Below are 27,541 nucleotides of genomic sequence, written 5' to 3' on the forward strand. Positions count from 1 at the left end.
TGTATTTATAATGGTGTAGAGTGACCTTTCTAGAGATAAGATAGTTATCTTATCTTATCTTTGAGTGAAGTCATCTTATCTCTTTAGGGGAACCGCCTTATCTTTCTAGGCTTTGGCTGCCTTTAGATTTGGGCAATATTCCTTTGTTTGGGCCTACTTGGGCCTTTGTAGGGATTTGACCGGACTCTTGGGGAAGAGGTCGGGTGATCCTAACCTGAAGAGGTCGGTCGACTTTGTCTTCTATTAGTCCGGGTCAAATAACTCGACCCAGGGCATGAACAAGTTCTTTGCGAGTCCTGACCCGGATCGTTTTGAGCTAAAGCTTGAGAATGCATCACCTGAACCAATAATTTGTCTGAGCTAAACGAGGATATATAATCTAGTTAGTTATGGGTGATAAGGTTCCTGTGGCACTAAGGCTAGAATCATAGAGTATCATTCTCCAATCCGAAATATCTGACCTTCTCTGTGGCATTTTGAGTAGGAGCATAAAGGAGAATGAATTGCATGTGCTTCATCCTCGGCATAGTGGACAACCATGAGTTAACTTGATGAGAGGACATGAGTTCATCTCTGACAGCTTTGCTATGGTTTAGGGGAGATTAACTTGATGAGAGGACATGAGTTAATCACTTACAACTTTGCCATAGAATGAATCATTCATTGTTGAAGTAGCTAGTAATATGTAGTGATCCATAAAGATAAAGCATCTCCAAAGCCTTAATTGATTTCTTATTATTATTATCACGTTATTTCTTTACTGATTTCTTTTATGCGCATTCAATAACAACAACTATCCTTCTATTCGCCTGACTAAGATCTGCAGGATAACACAGCTTGCTCAATCCAATAATCCTCGAGGGATCGACCCTCACTCACCTGAGTAGGACGACCCGATGCACTTGCTGGTGAAGTTGTGCGAGTTCAATTTCGCGCACCAAGTTTTTGGCTCTGTTGTCGTGGATTGTTCGAGATTGACAAAGTACCAGTTGTCTTGCTGGTTAGATCAGGTATTTTTATTTGTTTTTGTTTAATTATCTTTCTCTTGATTTTCGAAAACTGTTCTTGTTTTCTTTCTCTTTGTTTGAATTTTTTTAGGTGTTTTCTATTGTTTGATTTCAAAATTTTTAAGTTTGGTGTCTTTTGGTATTTTTCTTTTAAAATTTAATTTTGTTTATCTTTTTATTTTTAATTTTCGAATCTTCTTGTTATCTTATTTTGATTTGATTTTAAATTTTAAGTTTGGTGTCTTCTTTTTCTTTTTATTTTTAAATTCAAGACTTTTTAAAACCTTTTCTTTTTAAATTTTGAAATTGTAGACTAATTTTTACATCTTTATCTTATTTTTTATTTCAAATTTTAAAAGTTTGGTGTTATCTTTTTTCTTTCTTTTTGAATTTCAAAAATTTTTAAACCCTTTCCTTTGAATTTTCGAAAATTTCTTAATCTTTATCTTATCTTGTTTTAAAAATTTTAAGTTTAGTGTCCCATTAGTAATCTTTTTATTTAATTTAATTTTCTTGTTTATCTTTTCTATCTTTAAATCTTTATCTTATCTTTTTTTTTTGATTTTCAAAATTTTGTTATCTTATCTTTATTTAAATTCAAATTTAAAGTTTGGTGTTTCTTGTTAGTGATTTTTAAATTTTCAAATCTTATCTTATTTATCTTTCCTAATCTTTTGATCTTTTTCTTTGATTTTAAAATCTTGTTATCTTACTTTTATTTTGAATTCAAATTTTAAAAGTTTAGTTTGTCTTTAATCTTTTTTCTTTTAATTTTGAATTTCAAAATCTTTATTTAGTCCTTTCTCTTTAAAATTTTCATAGATCTTCAACAAACTTTTCTATCTTTATTTTTAAAATCTTTTTAGTTAATTGTTTGAAGTTATCTTATTTAGTTTGGTGTTTCTATAGTTTCTCTTTTTTTTCTTTCTTTTTGAATTTCAAAAAATTTTCTTAACCCCTTTTTTACAATTTTTTTTAAATTTTTTGAAATTTCTAGTTGTTTTTTTCGTATTCTAATTTCTTACTTATCTTAAAAAAAATTGGGTATCTCACTGGGAGTTCTCTAGACTCTGACATAGAGACTTCCCACCTTTCTTTGTTTATTGACTATTTAGGAACACTAGAATCACTGTGTATCTAGATGGAGATACTCAACCCCGAAGGACCCTGGGATTTTACTCAGCTCTCAATCCTGATTTCTATGGAAGCAGCATTAGTAAACCTCCTATTGGAGTAGATCATTTTGAGCTCGACCCAAAGTTGATCTTCCTATTGCAAAAAAATTGCCAGTTTCACGGATTCCCACAGGAAGACCTCAATAAATTCATCTCTGACTTCCTGCAGATCCGTGATACTGTAAAAATCAATGGAGTAGATCCTGAAGTCTACAGACTGATGCTTTTCCCATTTGATTTGAGGGATCAAGCAAAGGATTGGTTTTGCGACCAGCCCAGGGGGAGTTTGAATACTTAGGATAAGGTTGTTGACAAGTTCCTGAACAAGTTCTTTCCCCTGCGGAGGTTGACTAAGCTAAGGACAGACATTCAGACCTTCAGACAAGAAGAGAGTGAGTCCCTCTATGATGCTTGGGAGAGGTACAAGCTGATGCTCAGGAGATTCCCCCTGATATATTCTCAGATTGGGTCAGGATAGACATCTTCTATGACGGTCTCTCTGAGATGGCCAAGAGGTCATTAGATCACTCTGCAGGTGGTTCTTCGCACTTAAAAAAGACACCCAAGGTAGAGGAGCTCATTGAGATGGTTGCCAATAACCAGTACTTATACTCATCTGAGAGGACTCCAGTTAAGAAGGAAGCTCAAGAGGTGGAGAATGTAGATACGCTCCTTGCCCAGAATGCACATATGTTGTAAAAAATAAATCTCCTCACTCAACAATTGACTAGCATGTAGAGTCAAATTACTGAGGATCATGGTGTCCTTCCAAATACTCCTTGTGAGATGAGTGGTAACCTCCCTCAGGGTGAAACTGACAACTATGGCCAGTAGACACCTGAGCAGGTTAATTACATGGGGAATTCCTATGGAAACCCCTATGATGCCCTTTATTCTCAGGCTTTTACTCAAGGTTGGAGGAATCACGTAAGCAGAGGGGGTAGAGGTGAAGTTGAACGCCCAAGAGGGGGTATAGTTGAAGTTAAATGCCTAGGAGGGGGCAAGGCAGAAGTTAAGTGCCTAGGAGGGAGTAGGGTGGAAGTTGGATGCCTAGGAAGGAGTAGGGTGGACATTGAATGCCTAGATAAGTGAGCAATAGACATCAATTCAAAAGATGTTCCCTCCAAACACCCTGACAACCCTTTTTCAGTCACTCTGGACACTCATCCTACATTACCCATGGCCCTAGAGCACAAAGCCAATTTGTCATACCCTCAGTGACTTCAGAAACCCCTCACTCTTTCTAGTGACACAGTGCCTACCCCAAGAGTGGAATGCAAGGCCATGGTTGCTGAAGAATCAGAGTAGATAAGAACACTAGAAGAGGCTGGGATCATTAAAGAACACCTTCATAAGTCACAAGAGGAGATCGAGGGTGAGCGATTCATTCAGTTCTTGTACAATATCCCTCTTGTTGAGTTGATGGAGGAGGTGCCACCCTACAAAACCTTTGTAAAAAGCCTGCTGCTCTCTGGGAAAAAGACTGTGAAAGAAGACGAGATTATGGTCTTTACCATGGAGGCTGAGTCTAAGGAGGTATATATTGCTGAGAAATTGAGGGAATAAAAGGCCCTAGAAGAGATTGAAAGAAGATTGCTACACGCCATATTAGTGGCATATGAGTTTAAAGTACCACATCCTCAGAAACTCCAAAAGGAGACCAAGGATATCACCACTCACAATCCTTGGATGACTCTAAGAAGTTGTAAATCAATATTCCTTTTGCTGAGGGTTTGGAGCAAAGACCTCTCTCTGCTGTATTCGTGAAGAGCCTGCCCACTGAAAAAGAAGCAGAGAAAGGCATGGTGGGGGAATTCCTTGAACCACCAATTCAAGAAGTTCTTGATGATGGGTACACTCCACCCATCACACAACAACCAAGTCCTGAATTCATGGTGGTGAAGATAATCAAGGAAAGCACTGAAAAGGGGATTGTGACTGAGGAACAAAAGATGATATCCATGGAAAAGAGACGGTCATCCAGAAGCAATCCAACCCCTACCCTAACAAGCAAGGAGGATCACTCTGATAACAATACCAAAAAGCTTGTTAGGAGGAATTCACATCTGAGAGCACTAATATTTTTCTCTTCTCCCTTGGAGTCATTTCTTTTAACCAACTGGAAGAAAAGGAAGAAAATTCAACAATCAAGTGTCAAGCTAATGACATTAAAGAAACGCTTGTTGGGAGGCAATCCAACCAGAGTATCCTATAGCATTTTCTTTTTTATTTTCTTTCTGTTATTTTATTTTGATTTCATATTATTTTATTTTCTATTGTTTTTCATTGTTTTCCTCTTTTTCTAACGTTTGTGATCATGTGTAGCACTTAGAATAGAAACAGGAATGCGTAGGAGAGAAACAGGACACCTCAGAGGGTGTCCCTTACTAGCGTTCAATGCCAGAAGGGAGAGGAGAGCATGGGCATTCAATGCCCACAAGGGAAGCAGTCCTGGCATTTAAACTCCAACAAGGGACTAAGTTTTCTTTACTTGGGGACAAGGAAACTTTTTAAGTTTGGTGTTACAGAGCGAGCTGTAGGTGTATATCATCATCAATGGCACCAAAGGGGGGTGAATCATCTTCACAGAAGAGCACAACCTGAGCAACCATCATCACTGAGGTGGTTAAGTTTCCGTCCCCCCTTCTTTCTATTTTTTAGTATTTTATTCTATTTTCTATTTTCTATTCTAGCTTTTGCATGATCATTCTTAGGATTTTGCTTTAGTAGTTTATTTTCAAATTTTTTATGGATATAAGATATCCTATGTATCCCTCGTTAAGCTTAAAAGAAAAATTTATTGAAAAAAAAGCAGTAAAGGTACATAAGATTTCGAGTTATATCATGAGTTAATCCAATTACCTTGAGGTGGTGGCCTTACCTTTATTTTCTAAATATATGAATTAACTGTGCATAATTGATGTTGAAATTGAGTATATTGACTCCTGAAGAATGACAAATGTAGAGAAGTATTATTGGCTCTCGGAAAAATAAAAAAGATTGATGCTTGAAGCAAATGAAACAGCAAAAAGAAAAAGAAAGCTCAAAAGAAAAGAAAAAGGGTCCAAGACTTTGAGCATCAATGGTTAGGATGGTCAAAATTGGCCTAAAAAGCTCAAATGAGTTGCTATCCCTAATTAATTGCTTGTGGTGTGAAACTTTCAAGAAAATCTTGAGACTAAGAAGTTAAAGTCGTGATCCAATGCAAAAAGAGTACGCTTAAGAACTCTGAGCACCACTGTTTGGGAATTTAAGCAAAGCTAAATTCGAATATAAAGGGTTCCTGGTGCACGAATTTGTAATCCGCACAACTAACCAGCAAGTGCACTGGGTCGTCCAAGTAATACCTTACGTGAGTAAGGGTCGATCCCACGGAGACTATTGGTTTGAAGCAAGCTATATTTATTTTATTACTCTTAGTCAGGAGGCCAATAGGATTATAAGTGAAATTACTAGATTTGATTATAAAAATAAAAGAGAATAACAGCGTTACTTGTTGTGCAGTAATGAGAAATATGTTGGAGTTTTGGAGATGCTTTGTCCTTCGAACTTCAACTCTTCCTTGAAATCCTTCAACACACGAAAAGTCCCTTCCATGGCAAGCTCTATGTAGGGTGTCACCGTTGTCAATGGCTACCTCCCATCCTCTCAGTGAAAACGTTCCTATGCTCTGTCACAGCACGGCTAATCATCTGTTGGTTCTCAATCAGGTTGGAATAGAATCCATTGATTTTTTTGCGTCTGTCACTAACGCCCAGCCTTCAGGAGTTTAAAGCTCGTCACAGTCATTCAATCCCAGAATCCTACTCGGAATACCACAGACAAGGTTTAGACTTTCCGGATTCTCATGAATGCCGCCATCAATCCGGCTTATACCACGAAGATTCTGCGTAATGAATCTAAGAGATACTCATTCAGTCTGATGTAGAACGGAGGTGTTTGTCAGGCACACGTTCATGGTTTGGGGAAGGTGATGAGTGTCACGGATCATCACCTTCTCCATAATTAAGCGCGAATAAACATCTTAGATAAGAACAAGCGTGTTTGAATGGAAAACAAAGGAATTGTATTAATTCATCGAGACGCTGCAGAGCTCCTCACCCCCAACAATGGAGTTTAGAGACTCATGCCATCAAAGAGTATGTAATTCAGATCTGAAAATGTCATGAGGTACAAAATAAGTCTCTAAAAGTTGTTTAAATAGTAAACTAGTAGCCTAGGTTTACAGAATATGAGTAAACTAAGATAATTGGTGCAGAAATCCACTTCTGGGGCCCACTTGGTGTGTGCTGGGGCTGAGACTAAAGCTATCCACGAGTAGAGGCTTTTCTTGGAGTTGAACTCCAAGTTATGACGTGTTTTGGGCGTTCAACTCCGGGTCATGACGTTTTTCTGGCGTTAAACTCCAGACAGCAGCGTGTACTTGGCGTTCAACGCCAAGTTACGTCGTCTATCTTCGCGCAAAGTATGGACTATTATATATTGCTGGAAAGCCCTGGATGTCTACTTTCCAACGCCGTTGAGAGCGCGCCAATTGGACTCTTGTAGCTCCAGAAAATCTATTTCGAGTGCAGGGAGGTCAGGATCCAACAGCATCAGCAGTCCTTTTTCAGCCTAAGTCAGATTTTTGCTCAGCTTCCTCAATTTCAGCCAGAAAATACCTGAAATCACAGAAAAATACACACACTCATAGTAAAGTCCAGAAATATGATTTTTGCTTAAAAACTAATAACATTTAACTAAAAACTAATTAAAACATGCTAAAATCTACATGAAATTACCCCCAAAAAGCGTATAAAATATCCGCTCATCACAACACCAAACTTAAACTGTTGCTTGTCCTCAAGTAACTAGATAAATAAAATAGGATGAAAAGAAATTAAGAAACAATAATATCTCAGAGTTTCAAGTGAAGCTCAGATTCTAATTAGATGAGCGGGACTAGTAGCTTTTTGCTTCTGAACAGTTTTGGCATCTCACTTTATCCTTTGAAATTCAGAATGGTTGGCATCCATAGGAACTCAGAATTCAGATAGTATTATTGATTCTCCTAGTTTAGTATGTTGATTCTTGAACACAGCTACTTTATGAGTCTTGGCCGTGGCCCTAAGCACTTTGTTTTCCAGTATTACCACCGGATACATAAATGTCACAGACACATAATTGGGTGAACCTTTTCAGATTGTGACTCAGCTTTGCTAGAGTCCCCAATTAGAGGTGTCCAGAGTTCTTAAGCACACTCTTTTGCTTTGGATCACGACTTTAACCACTCAGTCTCAAGCTCTTCACTTGGACCTGCATGCCACAAGCACATGGTTAGGGACAGCTTGATTTAGCCGCTTAGGCCTGGATTTATTTCCTTGGGCCCTCCTATCCATTAATGCTCAAAGCCTTGGATCCTTTTCACCCTTGCCTTTTGGTTTTAAGGGCTGTTTGGCTTTTATTCCTTTTGATCCAAATATTTTTTTTTCGCAAGAAATTTTTTTTTTCACTGCTTTTTCTTGCTTCAAGAATCAATTTCATGATTTTTCAGATCATCAATAACATTTTTCTTGTTCATCATTCTTTCAGGAGCCAACAATTTTAACATTCATAAAATTCAATATCAAAAATATGCACTGTTCAAGCATTCATTCAGAAGACAAAAAGTATTGCCACCACATATAAATAATTAGAATTTTCCTTATTAAGAACTCGAAAAAATTAAATTGCCTCTTTATTCTACAAATCTACTATTTTATTCATGTTTGATGATGATGAGGAAAATAAGTTATAACTTAATTGGAAATAAAGCCAAAATAGATATGCTAATTACTACTACTCCTATATAACTTCTAAGGTAAAATCCTATAATAATACTATCACAGAGTTAAAGCTAGAATTAGAACTTAACAACCTGTATTTTGGGAAGTGGATGTTCCTTTAGTCTGTGGGGTGCCTTCAAGAATTAATTTCTGACGCTTCAGCTCCCTTAAGTTCACATCCTTGCTCTTCCTGTTCTCTTAGGTGCCATGATCTTAATGAGTTTTAGCTCAGTGATCATGGCAAATCACACCAAACTTAGAGGTTTGCTTGTCCTCAAGCAAAAGAAAGGAGAGGAGAGGAGTAGAAGGAGAGGCAGTTTCGAGAAAAGATAAGATGAGTTGAAAAAGATATGAGAAGAAATTAAAAATATTTGAAAAAAAATTGGATTGGAAAAAGATTTGTGTTTATAAATTAAGATACATTTGATATTTTTGAAAAAGGGATTTTAGAAATTAGGGTTCTTAGAAAACCAATTTGATTTTGAAGGATGACATTTTGAAACATGTTTATGCAAGAAATCATGAATTGAAACATAAAAATTTAGAAAAATTGTAAAGAAAAACGAATTTTTACCTCCTCCCCACCATCATGGCGTTAAACGCCCAAACGATGCATGTTTTGGGCGTTTAACGCCCAAATGCTGCTTCTCCTGGGCGTTCAACGCCCAGCTGATGCTTCTTTCTGGCGTTGAACGCCAGGAAGTCCTTTGTCACTGGGCGTTTTTCTGAACGCCCAGGATGCTAACAATCTGGCGTTAAACGCCCAGAAGGTGCTTCTTTCTGGCGTTCAACGCCCAGAAGATGCTCCTTTCTGGCGTTTAACGCCCAGATGGCTACCCTTACTGGCGTTGAACGCCCAGTGGGTGCTTCTTTTGGGCGTTCAACGCCCAAAATGTTTCTTACTGGCTTTTTCACGCCAGTGAGCTTCCAATTTCCTTTATAACTCTGTGAATCCAACCAATTGCTATTTTACCTTGAAGATACTTTGACATATACATGAAACAAAATCAACTAATTAATTAATACGAATAAAATTAAATTTTGTGATTGGCTGGGTTGCCTCCCAGCAAGCGCTTCTTTAGTGTCATTAGCTGGACTATTACTGAGTTTTAATCAAGTCTCAGTTTTGAGCATTCTTGCTCAAAATTGCCTTCAAGATAATGTTTGACTCTTTGTCCGTTAACAATGAACTTTTTGTTAGAATCATTATCCTGAAGCTCTATGTATCCATATGGTGATACGTTTGTAATGACATATGGACCTCTCCACCGGGATTTTAATTTCCCGGGGAATAATTTGAGCCTAGAATTAAATAGCAGGACTTTCTGCCCCGGCTCAAAAACTCTGGATGACAATTTCTTATCATGCTATCTTTTCGCTTTCTCTTTGTAAATCTTTGCATTTTCGAAAGCATCGAGTCTAAATTCCTCTAGCTCATTTAACTGGAGCAATCGTTTTTCTCCGGCTAACTTGGCATCAAGGTTTAGGAATCTGGTTGCCCAATAGGCTTTGTGTTCCAGTTCCACTAGCAAGTGACATGCTTTTCCATACACAAGCTGGTATGGAGAGGTCCCTATAGGGGTCTTGAATGCTGTTCTGTATGCCCACAGAGCATCATCCAAGCTTCTTGCCCAATCCTTTCTACGGTTAATTACAGTCCGTTCCAGGATTCTTTTGAGTTCTCTATTTGAGACTTCAGCTTGCCCATTAGTTTGTGGATGATATGGAGTAGCTACCCTGTGGCTAACTCCATAACGAACCAGAGCAGCATAAAGCTGTTTATTGCAGAAATGAGTGCCCCCATCACTAATTAACACTCTAGGGATACCAAATCTGCTGAAGATGTGTTTCTGGAGGAATTTTAACACTGTTTTAGTGTCATTGGTGGGTGTTGCAATAGCCTCCACCCATTTGGATACATAATCCACTGCCACCAGAATATAGGTGTTTGAGTATGATGGTGGGAAGGGTCCCATGAAGTCAATACCCCATACATCAAACAACTCAATCTCCAAGATCCCTTGCTGTGGCATGGCGTAACTGTGAGGTAGATTGCCAGATCTTTGGCAACTGTCACAATTAAGTACATACGCTCGGGAGTCTTTATAGAGAGTAGGCCAGTAGAAGCCACTTTGGAGGACTCTTATGGCTGTTCGCTCACTTCCAAAATGTCCTCCATACTGTGATCCATGGCAATGCCATAGGATCTTCTGTGCTTCTTCCTTAGGCACACATCTACGGATTACTCCATCTGCATATCTCTTAAAGAGATATGGCTCATCCCAAAAATAATACTTTGCATCTGTGATCAGCTTCTTTATTTGCTGTCTACTGTACTCTTTGGGTATAAATCTTACTGCCTTGTAGTTTGCAATGTCTGCAAACCATGGCATTTCCTGGATGGCAAAGAGTTGCTCATCCGGAAAGGTTTCAGAGATCTCAGTGAGAGGGAGGGACGCCCCTTCCACTGGTTCTATTCGGGACAGGTGATCTGCTACTTGATTCTCTGTTCCTTTTCTGTCTCTTATTTCAATATCAAACTCCTGCAGAAGCAGCACCCATCTTATAAGTCTGGGTTTTGAATCCTGCTTTGTGAGTAGATATTTAAGAGCAGCATGGTCTGTATACACAATCACTTTTGATCCTACTAAATAGGATCTGAAATTATCAATGGCGTAAACTACTGCAAGTAGCTCTTTTTCTGTGGTTGTGTAATTCTTCTGTGCATCATTTAAAACACGGCTGGCATAGTAAATGACGTGCAGAAGCTTGTCATGCCTTTGTCCCAATACTGCACCAATGGCATGGTCACTGGCATCACACATTAATTCAAATGGTAATGTCCAGTCTGGTGCAGAGATGATTGGTGCTGAGACCAATTTAGCTTTCAGGGTCTCAAATGCCTGCAGACACTCTTTATCAAAGATAAATGGCGTGTCAGCAGCTAGCAGGTTGCTTAGAGGTTTGGCGATTTTTGAAAAATCCTTTATAAACCTCCTATAGAATCCTGCATGCCCCAGGAAGCTTCTAATTGCCTTAACATTGGTGGGTGGTGGTAATTTTTCAATTACTTCAACTTTAGCTTGATCCACCTCTATTCCCTTGTTTGAAATTTTATGCCCAAGGACAATCCCTTCAGTCACCACAAAGTGGCATTTTTCCCAATTTAAAACAAGGTTGGTCTCTTGGCATCTCTTTAGAACAAGTGCTAAATGGTTAAGGCAGGAGCTGAATGAGTCTCCAAACACTGAAAAGTCATCCATAAAGACTTCCAGAAATTTTTCCACCATATCAGAGAAAATTGAGAGCATGCACCTCTGAAAGGTTGCAGGTGCGTTGCACAGGCCAAATGGCATCCTCCTGTATGCAAATACTCCAGATGGGCATGTGAACGCCGTTTTCTCCTGATCCTGGGGATCTACTGCAATTTGATTATAACCTGAATATCCATCCAGGAAGCAGTAGTATTCATGACCTGCTAGTCTTTCTAGCATCTGGTCTATGAATGGTAAAGGAAAATGATCCTTTCTGGTAGCTGTATTGAGCCTTCTGTAATCAATACACATACGCCACCCAGTAACTGTTCTTGTAGGAACCAGTTCATTTTTTTCATTATGAACCACTGTCATGCCACCTTTCTTAGGGACGACTTGGACAGGGCTCACCCAGGGTCTGTCAGAAATAGGATAAATAATCCCAGCCTCTAGTAATTTAGTGACCTCTTTCTGCACCACTTCCTTCATGGCTGGGTTCAGCCGCCTTTGTGGTTGAACCACTGGTTTGGCATCACCCTCTAGTAAGATCTTGTGCATGCATCTAGCTGGGCTAATGCCCTTAAGATCACTGATGGACCACCCAAGAGCTGTCTTGTGTGTCCTTAGCACTTGAATTAGTGCTTCCTCTTCCTGTGGCTCTAAGGTAGAGCTTATGATTACAGGAAAGGTATCACCTTCTCCCAGAAATGCATATTTCAGGGATGGTGGTAATGGTTTGAGCTCGGGTTTAGGAGGCTTCTCCTCTTCCTGAGGGATTTTCAGAGGTTCTACTATTCTCTCTGATTCCTCCAGATCAGGCTGAACATCTTTAAATATGTCCTCTAGCTCTGATTCGAGACTCTCAGTCATATTGACCTCTCTTACCAGAGAGTCAATAATATCATCACTCATGCAGTCATTTGGGGTGTCTGGATGTTACATGGCTTTGACTACATTCAACTTGAACTCCTCCTCATTGACTCTCAAGGTTACTTCACCCTTTTTGGACGTCAATGAGGGTTTGGCCAGTTGCTAGGAAAGGTCCTCCTAGAATGAGAGTTGCACTCTTGTGCTCCTCCATTTCCAGCACCACAAAGTCAGTAGGAAAGGCAAATGGCCCAACCTTGACAATCATGTCCTCAATCACGCCTGATGGGTATTTAATGGAGCCATCAGCAAGTTGAAGACATATCCTGGTTGGTTTGATTTCTTCAGTTAAACCAAGCTTTCTAATAGTAGATGCAGGTATTAGGTTGATACTTGCCCCAAGATCACATAAAGCTTGCTTGGTGCAAGTGCCCTCTAATGTGCATGGTATCATAAAGCTCCTAGGATCTTTAAGCTTCTCAGGTAAGCTTTTCAGAATGACTGCACTGCATTCTTCAGTGAGGTAAACTTTTTCAGTTTCCCTCCAATCCTTCTTATGACTTAAGATCTCTTTCATGAACTTAGCATAAGATGGTATTTGCTCAAGTGCTTCTGCAAACGGAATCTTTATTTCAAGAGTCCTGAGATAGTCTGCAAAGCGGGCAAATTGCTTATCCTGTTCCGCTTGGCGGAGTTTTTGGGGATAAGGCATTTTGGCTTTGTATTCCTCAACCTTAGTTGCTACAGGTTTATTACCTACAGAAGTGGGTTGGGAAGCCTTTTTAGAAGGGTTGTCATCAGCACTTGTATGTGACTGATCCCCCACTGGCATTTGAATACCAGGGGTGGAAGCTGGAGTGGCGTTAGACGCCACCTCCTTGTTTGTTACTGGCGTTTGAACGCCAGAACCATGCTCCCTTTCGGCGTTCAACGCCAGATTCATGCTTGTTTCTGGCGTTGAACGCCAGGAATGAGCATGGTCTGGGCGTTCAGATCCAGCTTTATTCCTCTCTGGGCTCTGACTGTCCTCAGAGGGATTTTGAGTAACCAATTGTTCATTTCTTGGTTTCCTGCTGCTTTGAAGTGAGGTATTTAATGTTTTCCCACTTCTTAATTGAACTGCTTGGCATTCTTCTGCTATTTGTTTTGACAGTTGCTTTTTTGTCTGCTTTAATAGCACTTCCATATTCCTGTTAGCCATTCTTGTTTCCTGTAATATTTCCTTGAATTCGGCTAGCTGCTGAGTTAGAAAGTCTAATTGCTGATTGAATTCATTAGCCTGATCCACCGGACTGAGTTCAGCAGTTACTGTTTTAGCTTCTTCTTTCATGGAAGATTCACTGCTTAGGTACAGATGTTGATTTCTGGTGACTGTATCAATAAGCTCTTGAGCTTCTTCAATTGTTTTTCTCATATGTATAGATCCACCAGCTGAGTGGTCTAGAGAAATCTGAGCTTTTTCTGTAAGCCCATAGTAGAAGATGTCTAATTGCACCCACTCTGAAAACATTTTAGAGGGGCATTTTCTTAGCATCTCTCTGTATCTCTCCCAAGCATCATAAAGAGATTCATTATCTCCTTGTTTGAAGCCTTGGATGCTTAGCCTTAGCTGTGTCATCCGTTTTGGAGGGAAATAGTGATTCAGGAATTTTTCTGACAGCTGCTTCCATGTTTTTATGCTGTTCTTAGGCTGGTTATTTAACCACCTCTTAGCTTGATCTTTTACAGCAAATGGAAACAGTAATAATCTGTAGACATCCTGATCCACTTCCTTATCATGTACTTTGTCAGCAATTAGCAAAAATTGTGCCAGAAACTCTGTAGGTTCTTCATGTGGAAGACCAGAATACTGACAGTTTTGCTGCACCATGATAATGAGCTGAGGATTCAACTCAAAGCTACTAACTCCAATGGAGGGTATACAGATACTACTCCCATATGAAGCAGTAGTGGGGTTAGCATATGACCCCAGAGTCCTCTTGGACTGTTCATTCCTACTTGCTTCCATGATGGAATACAAGGGATAATTTATATGTTGATTTTTTTTAATATATTTTTTGAATTAATTTTTATAAAATAAAATAAAAAACGAAATAAATAAAAGAAATTAGAAATATTTTGAAATTGAAATTTGAATTTTTATATAAAATTTTCGAAAAAAAGTAGTTCAAAATTAGTTAGAAAATATAATTTTTTTTTGAATTTTGAATTTTATGATGAAAGAGAAAAACACACAAAAGACACAAGACTTAAAATTTTTAGATCTAGTGCTCCTTATTTTCGAAAATTTTGGAGGGAAAACACCAAGGAACACCAAACTTAAAAATTTTAAGATCAAGACACAAGAAAAACTCAAGAACACCTTGAAGATTCACAAGAACACCAAGAACAAAAGAAAGAACACCAAACTTAAAATTTTTAGAAAACCAAGACAATTTTTCAAAAATTATATTAAAATTAACAAGAAAACACCAAACTTAGAGTTTGGCACAAGATTAAATCAAGAAAAATTATTTTTGAAAAAGATTTTCAAAAGTATTGGTGCTCCCTCATCAAGAATATAAACCAATACTCTAGCCAATTGGGCAGAAAAGGTAACAATTGTTCTGAATAGGTATATTTCTTTTGGAAGACTAATGCTTTGGATTAGTATAAGAAAAACAAGAAAAGACACAGAACAAGAAAAATTAAAGATCAACCAAGAAAAGTGAACAAGAACAACTTGAAGATCAAGGAAGAACCTAGAACACTAACACGAAAATTTTTTAAAGAAAATATAAAATATGCAATTAACACCAAACTTAGAACAAGACACTAAACTCACGAAAAATTAACAATTAATAAAGAAAAATAATAATTTTGAAAAGAAATTTTTGAAAAGAAACTATCCTATCAGAATTTGATGACTCTATAACAATAAAAATAATAAAAATAAATTATTCCTAATCTAAGAAATAAAATAAACCTTTAGTTGTTCAAACTCAAATAATCCCCGGCAACGGCGCCAAAAACTTGGTGCACGAATTTGTAATCCGCACAACTAACCAGCAAGTGCACTGGGTCGTCCAAGTAATACCTTACGTGAGTAAGGGTCGATCCCACGGAGACTATTGGTTTGAAGCAAGCTATATTTATTTTATTACTCTTAGTCAGGAGGCCAATAGGATTATAAGTGAAATTACTAGATTTGATTATAAAAATAAAAGAGAATAACAGCGTTACTTGTTGTGCAGTAATGAGAAATATGTTGGAGTTTTGGAGATGCTTTGTCCTTCGAACTTCAACTCTTCCTTGAAATCCTTCAACATACGAAAAGTCCCTTCCATGGCAAGCTCTATGTAGGGTGTCACCGTTGTCAATGGCTACCTCCCATCCTCTCAGTGAAAACGTTCCTATGCTCTGTCACAGCACGGCTAATCATCTGTTGGTTCTCAATCAGGTTGGAATAGAATCCATTGATTCTTTTGCGTCTGTCACTAACGCCCAGCCTTCAGGAGTTTAAAGCTCATCACAGTCATTCAATCCCAGAATCCTACTCGGAATACCACAGACAAGGTTTAGACTTTCCGGATTCTCATGAATGCCGCCATCAATCCGGCTTATACCACGAAGATTCTGCGTAATGAATCTAAGAGATACTCATTCAGTCTGATGTAGAACGGAGGTGGTTGTCAGGCACACGTTCATGGTTTGGGGAAGGTGATGAGTGTCACGGATCATCACCTTCTCCATAATTAAGCGCGAATAAATATCTTAGATAAAAACAAGCGTGTTTGAATGGAAAACAAAGGAATTGTATTAATTCATCGAGACGCTGCAGAGCTCCTCACCCCCAACAATGGAGTTTAGAGACTCATGCCGTCAAAGAGTATGTAATTCAGATCTGAAAATGTCATGAGGTACAAAATAAGTCTCTAAAAGTTGTTTAAATAGTAAACTAGTAGCCTAGGTTTACAGAATATGAGTAAACTAAGATAATTGGTGCAGAAATCCACTTCTGGGGCCCACTTGGTGTGTGCTGGGGCTGAGACTAAAGCTATCCACGAGTAGAGGCTTTTCTTGGAGTTGAACTCCAAGTTATGACGTGTTTTGGGCGTTCAACTCCGGGTCATGACGTTTTTCTGGCGTTAAACTCCAGACAGCAGCGTGTACTTGGCGTTCAACGCCAAGTTACGTCGTCTATCTTCGCGCAAAGTATGGACTATTATATATTGCTGGAAAGCCCTGGATGTCTACTTTCCAACGCCGTTGAGAGCGCGCCAATTGGACTCTTGTAGCTCCAGAAAATTCATTTCGAGTGCAGGGAGGTCAGGATCCAACAGCATCAGTAGTCCTTTTTCAGCCTAAGTCAGATTTTTGCTCAGCTTCCTCAATTTCAGAAAGAAAATAGATGAAATCACAGAAAAATACACACACTCATAGTAAAGTCCAGAAATATGATTTTTGCTTAAAAACTAATAACATTTAACTAAAAACTAATTAAAACATGCTAAAATCTACATGAAATTACCCCCAAAAAGCGTATAAAATATCCGCTCATCAGTTCCCCTAGTTAATTGCTTGTGGCGTTTATGTATCAGGTGGTAATACATGAAAACAAAATGCTTAGAGTCACGGCTAGGCTCAAAAGGTGCAAAGTACAAAAAAAAAGTTGTGGTCAAGAATCATGAAAAATAAAAAAGAAGAGAATCAATAATATCATTCGGATTCTAGTTTCAAGGGATGCCAATATGTCTAAGCTTCAAAGGAAGTGAGATGCTAAAGGTATTCAGGAATAAATAACTCATAACACCATTCAATAATTGGAACTGAGCTTCATTGACAACTCTAAAACCTGGTGTATTTTTCTCTTCTTTTATTCCTATCTAAAACCATGCATTTTCATATGAGTAAGTGTATAAAAGATTGATAAAATCTACTCAATTAGCACAAGATAAACCATAAAATAGTGGTTTATCATCAACGCCCAAGAAGGATCAAGCCTAGCATTGAACACCCAAAGATGGCGTTCAACGCCACCAAGGGAGCAAGGAAATAGCACACTTACCCCCTAATGGGCGTTCAATGCCCAGAAGCCCAAGTTGAACGCCAAGCATACGAAGTACATAAGCATAGTGGGCCGAAAGTTGATTTTAGCACTCCTTAGCTTGTTTAGTCTTATCTTTGTACTTTTTAAATTTAAGTTAACATCTTTAGGGTTAGCATTTCCTATTTAAAGAGGAGATCACTTAGGAATTGATCATTCCTCCCAGGAGGGGAGAAGCATAGGCACATTACTTTACACCTTCTTCTTTGTTTTCTTTGTAAAGTATGAGCAACTAAACCTCCTAGGTTAAGGTTAGGAGCTCTGTTGATTCCTATGGATTAATAATATTACTGTTTCTATTTTAATATATGTTTGATTCTCTTCTATGATGTATTACCATTTTTCATCCAAATAAGAACAGGTATGTCCCTTTCTCCACATGAGTTCTTTGCGCATCCTGACCCGGATTGTATTGAGCCAAAGCTTGATAATGCATCACTAGAACCAATAATTCATTTGGGCTAATTGATGAGCGGATAATTTGTATACTTTTTGGCATTGTTTTTAGTATGTTTTTGATATGATATAGTTAGTTTTTAGCATATTTTTATTAGTTTTTAATTAAAAATCACTTTTCTGGACTTTACTATGAGTTTGTGTGTTTTTCTGTGATTTCAGGTATTTTCTGGCTGAAATTGAGGGACCTGAGCAAAAATCTGATTCAGAGACTAAAAAGGACTGCAGATGCTGTTGGATTCTGACCTCCCTGCATTCGAAGCGGATTTTCTGGAGCTACAGAAGCCCAATTGGCACGCTCTCAACGGCGTTGGAAAGTAGACATCCTGGGCATTCCAGCAATATATAATAGTCCATACTTTGCCCAAGATTTGATGGCCCAAACCGGCGTTCAAAGTCACCTCAAGAAATTCCAGCGTTAAACGCCGGAACTGGCACCTAATTGGGAGTTAAACGCCCAAACTGGCACTAAAGCTGGCGTTTAACTCCAAGGGGAGTCTCTACACGAAATTGGCTTCATTGCCCAGCCCAAGCACACACCAAGTGGGCCCGGAAGTGGTTTTTTATGTCATTTACTCATCTATGTACTAGTTTTCTATAAGTAGGACCTTTTACTATTGTATTAGGGAGCTTTTTGATCATGTTTTATGATTGAACTCAATTTGGGAGGCTGGCCATTCGGCCATGCCTAGACCTTGTTCTTATGTATTTTCAACGATGAAGTTCCTACCAATGAATTACATAAGTATCACTATCTTTATCTTTTATGTTATTTTCGTTCATCACCATATATATCTGAGTTTGCCTGACTAAGATTTACAAGATGACCATAGCTTGCTTCAATACTAACAATCTCCGTGGGATCGACCCTTACTCACGTAAGGTTTATTACTTGGACGACCCAGTGCACTTGCTGGTTAGTTGTGCGAAGTTGTGTAATGCCATGGTATTGAGCGCACCAAGTTTTTGGAGCCATTACCAGGGATTATGAGAGTTGTGAAAAAGTATAGTTCACAATTTCGCGCACCAAGTTTTTGGCGCCGTTGCCGGGGATTGTTCTAGTTTTGAGCAAGCCTTTGGTAACATCAGTGCCAAGATCCGGCAACAACATCAAATTTTTGGTGTTATTGCCCGGGATTGTTCAGGCTGGACAACTGACGGTTCATCTTGTTGCTTAGATTAGGTATTTTTTTTTCGAAATTCTTGAAGATGAATTCTAGAGTTTCATGATGATTTGTTGAAATCTGGCTGGCTGAGAAGCCATGTCTAATCTGATTGGACCGAGGTTTCAACTTATCACCACAAGAGCTTGTTGATTTCGTATCAATCTTGCTTTTGGAGCAGTGATTTGCTAAGGCTTGGCTGACCTTTGGTCATGTCTAGTGTTTTGGACCGAAGCTTTCTTTGGAAGCTTGGCTGGCTGTGAAGCCATGTCTAATTCCTGGACCGGAGTCTTAGACTAGCATTGCACTGATTCCTGGAATTCTCATTAAGAATTTTGATACCTTCTTTTTCCACTTAATTTTCGAAAAACACAAAAAATTAAAAAATAAAAAAATCATAAAATTCAAAATATTTCTTGTTTGAGTCTAGTGTCTCATCCTAAGTTTGGTGTCAATTGCATGCATTCATATATCTTAGTGATCTTCAAGATGTTCTTGATGATTCACTTGCTCTGATCTTTGAATTCTATTGACTTGAGTATTTTGTGTGTCTCATATGCATTTTCAGTTCATTAGTGTCAGTAGTATACAAACTGCTAAGTTTGGTGTCTTGCATGCATTGTTATTTGATTCTTGTTGCATTTTAATTATTAAAAATCCAAAAATATTTTTAATTTGTGTCTTTTCAAGTCAATGATACAAAGAATTGAAGATTCAGAACATACTGCAGAGGAATTATACAGAAAAAGCTGAGCATTCAAAAATGCCCAGTGAAGAAGGCAGACTGGCGTTTAAACGCCAGCCAGGGTACCTGGTTGGGCGTTTAACGCCCAAAAAGGTAGCATTTTGGGCGTTAAACGCCAGAATGTATACCATTCTGGGCGTTTAACGCCAGGATGGTGCTAGGGGGAAGATTTTGTTTCAAAATCAATTTTTTTCAAGTTTTCAAAGTTTTTCAAAACCAAATCTTTTTCAAATCATATCTTTTCAATCAAATGTTTTCAAAATCAATTTCTTTCCTTTTTAAAAGATACTTACTAACAATTAATGATTTGATTGAACATTTTTTGCCTTTTCTATTAAGAAAGGTTTTATGTTTGAATCATATCTTTTCTTGTTAGGCAAGTCATTAATTTTCTAAATCATATCTTTTCAAAATTGTTTTCAAATCATATCTTTTAAAATTGTTTTCAAATCATATCTTCTCAATCACATCTTTTTAAAACCATAACTTTTCAATTAAATCTTTTTAACCACATCTTTTTCAAAATAGTTTTCAATCAAATCTTTTTAATTTCTAATTTCAAAATCTTTTTCAAAAATCACTTGATTTCTTTTCCATCTTCAATTTTCGAAAATTATCAACAATTTCTTTGATTGAATTTTCGAAAATTCTCTTCCCTCCTTCCCACATCCTTCTATTTATGGAGTACCACTCCTTTTAAATGCACAATTCGAACTCTAACTAGTAAAGTTCGAATTCTTCTTCTCCTTCTTCTTTCTATTTCTTTGTTCCTCTGACATTTCAAGGAATCTCTATACTGTGACATAGAGGATTCCATATTTTCTTGTTCTCTTCTCTTTCATATGAGCAGGAGCAGAGACAAAGGCATTCTTGTTGAAGCTGATCCTGAACCTGAGAGGACCCTGAAGAGAAAGCTAAGAGAAGCCAAAGCACAACTCTCTTTAGAGGACCTAACCGAATTCTTCAAGGAAGAAGAACATGGCAGCCGAAAACAACAATGCCAACAATGCAAGGAAGGTGCTGGGTGACTTCACTGCACCTACTCCTGATTTCTATGGGAGAAGCATCTCTATCCCTGCCATTGGAGCAAACAACTTTGAGCTTAAGCCTCAATTAGTTTCTCTAATGCAACAGAATTGCAAGTTCCATGGACTTCCAATGGAAGATCCTCACCAGTTTTTAGCTGAATTCTTGCAAATCTGTGACACAGTCAAGACTAATGGGGTTAACCCTGAGGTCTATAGACTGATGCTATTCCCTTTTGCTGTAAGAGACAGAGCTAGAATATGGTTGGACTCTCAACCTAAAGAAAGCCTGGACTCTTGGGAAAAGCTAGTCAATGCCTTCTTGGCAAAGTTCTTTCCACCACAAAGATGGAGTAAGCTTAGAGTGGAAGTCTAAACCTTCAGACAGAAGGATGGAGAATCCCTCTATGAAGCTTGGGAAAGATACAAACAATTAATCAGAAGATGTCCCTCAGACATGCTTTCTGAATGGAGCATCATAGGTATTTTCTATGATGGTCTCTCTGAACTATCCAAGATGTCTTTGGATAGCTCTGCTGGAGGATCTCTTCATCTGAAGAAGACGCCTGCAGAAGCTCAAGAATTGATTGAAATGGTTGCAAATAACCAATTCATGTACACTTCTGAAAGAAATCCTGTGAACAATGGGACTAGTCAGAAGAAAGGAGTTCTTGAGATTGACACTCTGAATGCCATATTGGCTCAGAACAAGATATTGACTCAACAAGTCAATTTGATTTCTCAAAGTTTGTCTGGAATGCAAAATGCACCAAACAGTACAAAGGATGCTTCATCTGAGGAAGAAGCTTATGATCCTGAGAACCCTTCCGTGGAAGAGGTGAATTACCTAGGAGAACCCTATGGAAATACCTACAATTCTTCATGGAGAAATCACCCAAATCTCTCATGGAAGAATCAAGAGAGACCTCAACAAGGTTTCAATAACAATAATGGTGGAAGAAACAGGTTTAGCAATGGCAAGCCTTTTCCATCATCTTCTCAGCAACAGACAGAGAGTTCTAAGCAGAATACTTCTGACTTAGCAACAATGGTCTCTGATCTAATAAAGACCACTCAAAGTTTCATGAATGAAACAAGGTCCTCCATCAGAAATTTGGAAGGACAAGTGGGTCAGCTGAGCAAGAAGGTTACTGAACTCCCTCCTAGTACTCTCCCAAGTAATACAGAAGAAAATCCAAAAGGAGAGTGCAAGGCCATCAACATGGCCGAATATGGAAAGGAAAGAGAGGAAGAAGACGCCACTGAGAAAGACCCCAGTGGGCGTGCACCACTCTCCTCTGAGTTCCTCAATGAGGAACCTTGGGAATCTGAGGCTCAAAATGAGACCATAGAGATTCCATTGGACTTACTTCTGCCATTCATGAGCTCTGATGAGTATTCTTCCTCTGAAGAGGATGAGTATGTCACTGAAGAGCAAGTTGCTAAATACCTTGGAGCAATCATGAAACTAAATGACAAGTTATTTGGAAATGAGACTTGGGAGGATGAACCTCCCTTGCTCACCAAAGAACTGGATGACTTGTCTAGGCAGAAACTGCCTCAAAAGAGGCAGGATCCTGGGAAGTTTTCTATACCTTGTACCATAGGCACCATGACCTTCAAGAAGGCCTTGTGTGACTTAGGGTCAAGTGTGAACCTCATGCCCCTCTCTGTAATGGAGAAATTAGGGATCTTAGAGGTGCAAGCTGCAAGAATCTCATTAGAGATGGCAGACAACTCAAGAAAACAAGCTCATGGACTTGTAGAGAATGTTTTGGTGAAGATAGAAGACCATTACATCCCTACTGATTTCATAGTCCTAGAGACTGGGAAGTGCATGGATGAATCCATCATCCTTGGCAGACCCTTCCTAGCCACAGCAAAGGCTGTGATTGATGTTGATAGAGGAGAGTTGATCATTCAAGTGAATGGACAATCCTTGGTGTTTAAGGCCCAAGGACATCCCTCTATCATCATGGAGAGGAAGCATGAAGAGCTTCTCTCAAGACAGAGCCAAGCAGAGCCCCCACAGTCAAACTCTAAGTTTGGTGTTGGGAGGCTACAACCAAACTCTAAGTTTGGTGTTGAAACCCCACATTCAAACTCTAAGTTTGGTGTTGGGAGGTTTCAACACGGTTCTGAGCATTTCTGAGGCTCCATGAGAGTCCTCTGTCAAGCTAATGACATTAAAGAAGCGCTTGTTGGGAGGCAACCCAATGTTTTATAATTAATTATTTTCTTTTGTTATTTTATCTTTTTTGTAGGTTGATGATCATAAGAAGTCACAAAAACAATGAAAAAAGCAAAACAGAATGAAAAACAGGAAGAAAAACAGCACACCCTGGAGGAGAAGAAACTGGCGTTCAAACGCCAGTAATGCTAGCTGTTGGGCGTTTAACGCCCAGTCTGGCACCATTCTGGGCGTTTAACGCCAGAAAGGGGCACCAGACTGGCGTTAAACGCCAGTAAAGGGCAAGAACCTGGCGTTAAACGCCAGGAATGGGCACCAGCCCGGCGTTTAACGCCAGAAATGGCTCAAAACGTGATTTTGAGCAACATTTGGTGCAGGGATGACTTTTCCTTGACACTACAGGATCTGTGGACCCACAGGACCCTACCATCACTCTCTCTCTTCTTCCCCCATTCACCAATCACCTCAACACCTCTTCCCCAAAAACCTCTCACCTATCAAATCCCATCTTTCTCTTCACCACTCACATCCATCCTTCATAAAACCCCACCAACCTCACCCTTCAAATTCAAACCACTTTCCCTCCCAAACCCACCCATAATGGCCGAACCTTTACCCCCCTCTCTCCTATAAATACCCTTCTTCAACTCTTCATTTTCACACAACCTAAACACCCTTTCTTCCCCCTTCTTGGCCGAATACACCACCATCTCCCTCTTCCTCATTTCTTCTTCTTCTACTCTCTTCTTTCTTCTTTTGCTCGAGGACGAGCAAACATTTTAAGTTTGGTGTGGTAAAAGCGTTGCTTTTTCGTTTTTCCATAACCATTTATGGCATCCAAGGCCGGAGAAACCTCTAAAAAGAGGAAAGGGAAGGCAAAAGCTTCCACCTCCGAGTCATGGGAGATGGATAGATTCCTCTCAAGGGTGCATCAAGACCACTTCTATGAAGTTGTGGCCTTGAAGAAGGTGATCTCCGAGGTCCCCTTTTCACTCAAAAGGGTGAATATCCGGAGATCCGCCATGAGATCCGAAGAAGAGGTTGGGAAGTACTTACCAACCCCATTCAACAAGTCGGAATCTTGATGGTTCAAGAGTTCTATGCCAATGCATGGATCACCAAGAACCATGACCAAAGTGTGAACCCGAATCCAAAGAATTATCTCACTATGGTTCGGGGGAAATACTTGGATTTTAGTCCGGAGAGTGTGAGGGTGGCGTTCAACTTGCCTATGATGCAAGGAGATGAGCATCCTTACACTAGAAGGGTCAACTTTGATCAAAGGTTGGACCAAGTCCTCACAACCATATGTGAAGAGGGCGCACAATGGAAGCAAGATTCAAGAGGAAAGCCGGTTCAATTGAGAAGGCATGACCTCAAGCCCGTGGCTAGAGGATGGTTAGAGTTCATACAACACTCAATCATTCCCACTAGCAACCGGTCCGAAGTTACCATAGACCGGGCCATCATGATTCATAGCATCATGATTGGAGAAGAAATAGAGGTTCATGAGGTTATAGCCCAAGAACTCTATAAGGTGGCGGACAAGACCTCCACCTTGGCAAGGCTAGCCTTTTCTCATCTCATTTGTCACCTCTGTTATTCAGTTGGAGTTGACATAGAAGGAGATACCCCCATTGATGAGGACAAGCCCATCACCAAGAAAAGGATGGAGTACACAAGAGACCCCTCTCACCATGAGATCCCTGAGAGTCCTCAAGGGATGCACTTTCCTCCACAAAATTATTGGGAGCAATTAAACACCTCCCTAGGAGAATTGAGTTCCAACATGGGACAACTAAGGGTGGAGCATCAAGAACACTCCATTCTCCTCCATGAAATTAGAGAAGACCAAAGAATCATGAGGGAGGAGCAACAAAGACAAGGAAGAGACATTGAGGAGCTCAAGCACTCCATAGGATCTTCAAGAGCAAGAAAGAGCCGCCATCACTAAGGTGGACCCGTTCCTTGATTTCCTTGTTCTTTATTCTTCTGTTTTTCGATTTTTATGCTTTATGTTTATCCATGTTTGTGTCTTGTGATCATTAGTGTCTTAGTGTCTATGCCTTAAAGTTATGAATGTCCTATGAATCCATCACCTTTCTTGAATAAAAATGTGCTTAATTGAAAAGGAAAGAATTGCATGAATTCTGAATTTTATAATAGTTTAATTATTTTGATGTGGTGGCAACACTTTTGTTCTCTGAATGTATGCTTGAACAGTGCATATGTCTTTTGAATTTGTGGTTCATGAATGTTGGCTCTTGAAAGAATGATGAAAAAGGAGACATGTTACTGAGGATCTGAAAAATCATTAGAAATGATTCTTGAAGCAAGAAAAAGCAAAAAAAAAAAAAAAAAAAGGAAGGGGAAAAAGCAAACGAAAAAAAAAAGAAAAAAAAAAACCGAAAAAAAGAGAGAAAGAAAAAGAAAGAAATAAAGTTGTGATCCAAGGCAAATAAGAGTGTGCTTAAGAACCCTGGACACCTCTAATTGGGGACTTTAGCAAAGATGAGTCACAATCTGAAAAGGTTCACCCAATTATGTGTCTGTGGCATGTATGTATCCGGTGGTAATACTGGAAGACAGGGTGCTTTGGGCCACAGCCACGACTCAATAAATAGCTATGTTCAAGAATCATCATACTTTACTAAGAGAATCATTAACACTATCTAGATTCTAAGTTCCTAAAGAAGCCAACCATTCTGGATTTCAAAGGATAGAGTGAGATGCCAAAACTGTTCGGAGGCAAAAAGTTAAAAGCCCCGCTCATCTGATTAATACTGATCTTCACAGATGTTTTTGGAATTCATTGCATATTCTCCTCTTTTTATCTTATTTGATTTTCAGTTGCTTGAGGACAAGCAACAATTTAAGTTTGGTGTTGTGATGAGCGGATAATTTGTATACTTTTTGGCATTGTTTTTAGTATGTTTTTGATATGATATAGTTAGTTTTTAGCATATTTTTATTAGTTTTTAATTAAAAATCACTTTTCTGGACTTTACTATGAGTTTGTGTGTTTTTCTGTGATTTCAGGTATTTTCTGGCTGAAATTGAGGGACCTGAGCAAAAATCTGATTCAGAGACTAAAAAGGACTGCAGATGCTGTTGGATTCTGACCTCCCTGCATTCGAAGCGGATTTTCTGGAGCTACAGAAGCCCAATTGGCGCGCTCTCAACGGCGTTGGAAAGTAGACATCCTGGGCTTTCCAGCAATATATAATAGTCCATACTTTGCCCAAGATTTGATGGCCCAAACCGGCGTTCAAAGTCACCTCAAGAAATTCCAGCGTTAAACGCCGGAACTGGCACCTAATTGGGAGTTAAACGCCCAAACTGGCACTAAAGCTGGCGTTTAACTCCAAGGGGAGTCTCTACACGAAATTGGCTTCATTGCTCAGCCCAAGCACACACCAAGTGGGCCCGGAAGTGGTTTTTTATGTCATTTACTCATCTATGTACTAGTTTTCTATAAGTAGGACCTTTTACTATTGTATTAGGGAGCTTTTTGATCATGTTTTATGATTGAACTCAATTTGGGAGGCTGGCCATTCGGCCATGCCTAGACCTTGTTCTTATGTATTTTCAACGATGAAGTTCCTACCAATGAATTACATAAGTATCACTATCTTTATCTTTTATGTTATTTTCGTTCATCACCATATATATCTGAGTTTGCCTGACTAAGATTTACAAGATGACCATAGCTTGCTTCAATACTAACAATCTCCGTGGGATCGACCCTTACTCATGTAAGGTTTATTACTTGGACGACCCAGTGCACTTGCTGGTTAGTTGTGCGAAGTTGTGTAATGCCATGGTATTGAGCGCACCAAGTTTTTGGAGCCATTACCAGGGATTATGAGAGTTGTGAAAAAGTATAGTTCACAATTTCGCACACCACTAATCGAGGATAAGTGACATATAATCTAGTTAGATACAGGTGATGAGGTTCTTGTGGCGCTAAGGCTATAATCATAGAGCATCATTCTACGATCTAGAAGAGCTGACCTTGTTTGTGGCATTTCGAGTAGGGTCATTGGTGGGCGAAATCGTGATTCATTCTTTTCACTTCAACAATCCAAGATAATGGCTCCAAAGACTTGGTGCACAGAACCATGGTCCAAAATTAACTTCACAGTCTCGCTCAACTAACCAGCAAGTGCACTGGGTCGTCCAAGTAATACCTTACGTGAGTAAGGGTCGATCCCACGGAGATTGTTGGTATGAAGCAAGCTATGGTCATCTTGTAAATCTCAGTCAGGCTTATCCATGTGGTTATGGGAAATTAGATAATTAAAAGATAAATAAAATAGGATAGAAATACTTATGTAATGCAATGGTGGGAATTTCAGATAGGCGTATGAAGATGCTGTGCTCCTCTTGAATCTCTGCTTTCCTGCTGCTTTCATCCAATTCTTCTTACTCCTTTCCATGGCAAGCTGTTTGTAGGGCATCACCGTTGTCAATGGCTACATCCCATCCTCTCAGTGAAAAAGGTCCAAATGCTCTGTCACGGCACGGCTAATCATCTGTCGGTTCTCAATCAGGTTGGAATAGAATCCCTTGATTGTTTTGCGTTTGTCATCACGCCCAGCCTTCAGGAGTTTGAAGCTCGTCACAGTCATTCAATCCCAGAATCCTACTCGGAATACCATAGACAAGGTTTAGACTTTCCGGATTCTTAAGAATGCCGCCATCTATCTAGCTTATACCACGAAGATTCTGTTGGGGAATCTAAGAGATATGCGCCCGGCCTAAGGTA

The 27,541-nt window shown here is 39.2% G+C and overlaps 1 non-coding gene across 1 annotated transcript; it reads right to left on the reverse strand.

Moving 5' to 3' along the window:
• Window positions 1–20,937: 20,937 nt before the first annotated feature.
• Window positions 20,938–21,045, reverse strand: LOC130978812 (small nucleolar RNA R71). The gene has a single exon (XR_009086425.1). It is a non-coding gene; the product is annotated as a small nucleolar RNA R71 (small nucleolar RNA).
• Window positions 21,046–27,541: the final 6,496 nt, after the last annotated feature.

The sequence above is a fragment of the Arachis stenosperma genome, chromosome 4 (genome assembly GCF_014773155.1).
Source record: "Arachis stenosperma cultivar V10309 chromosome 4, arast.V10309.gnm1.PFL2, whole genome shotgun sequence".
Classification (NCBI taxonomy): Eukaryota; Viridiplantae; Streptophyta; class Magnoliopsida; order Fabales; family Fabaceae; genus Arachis; species Arachis stenosperma.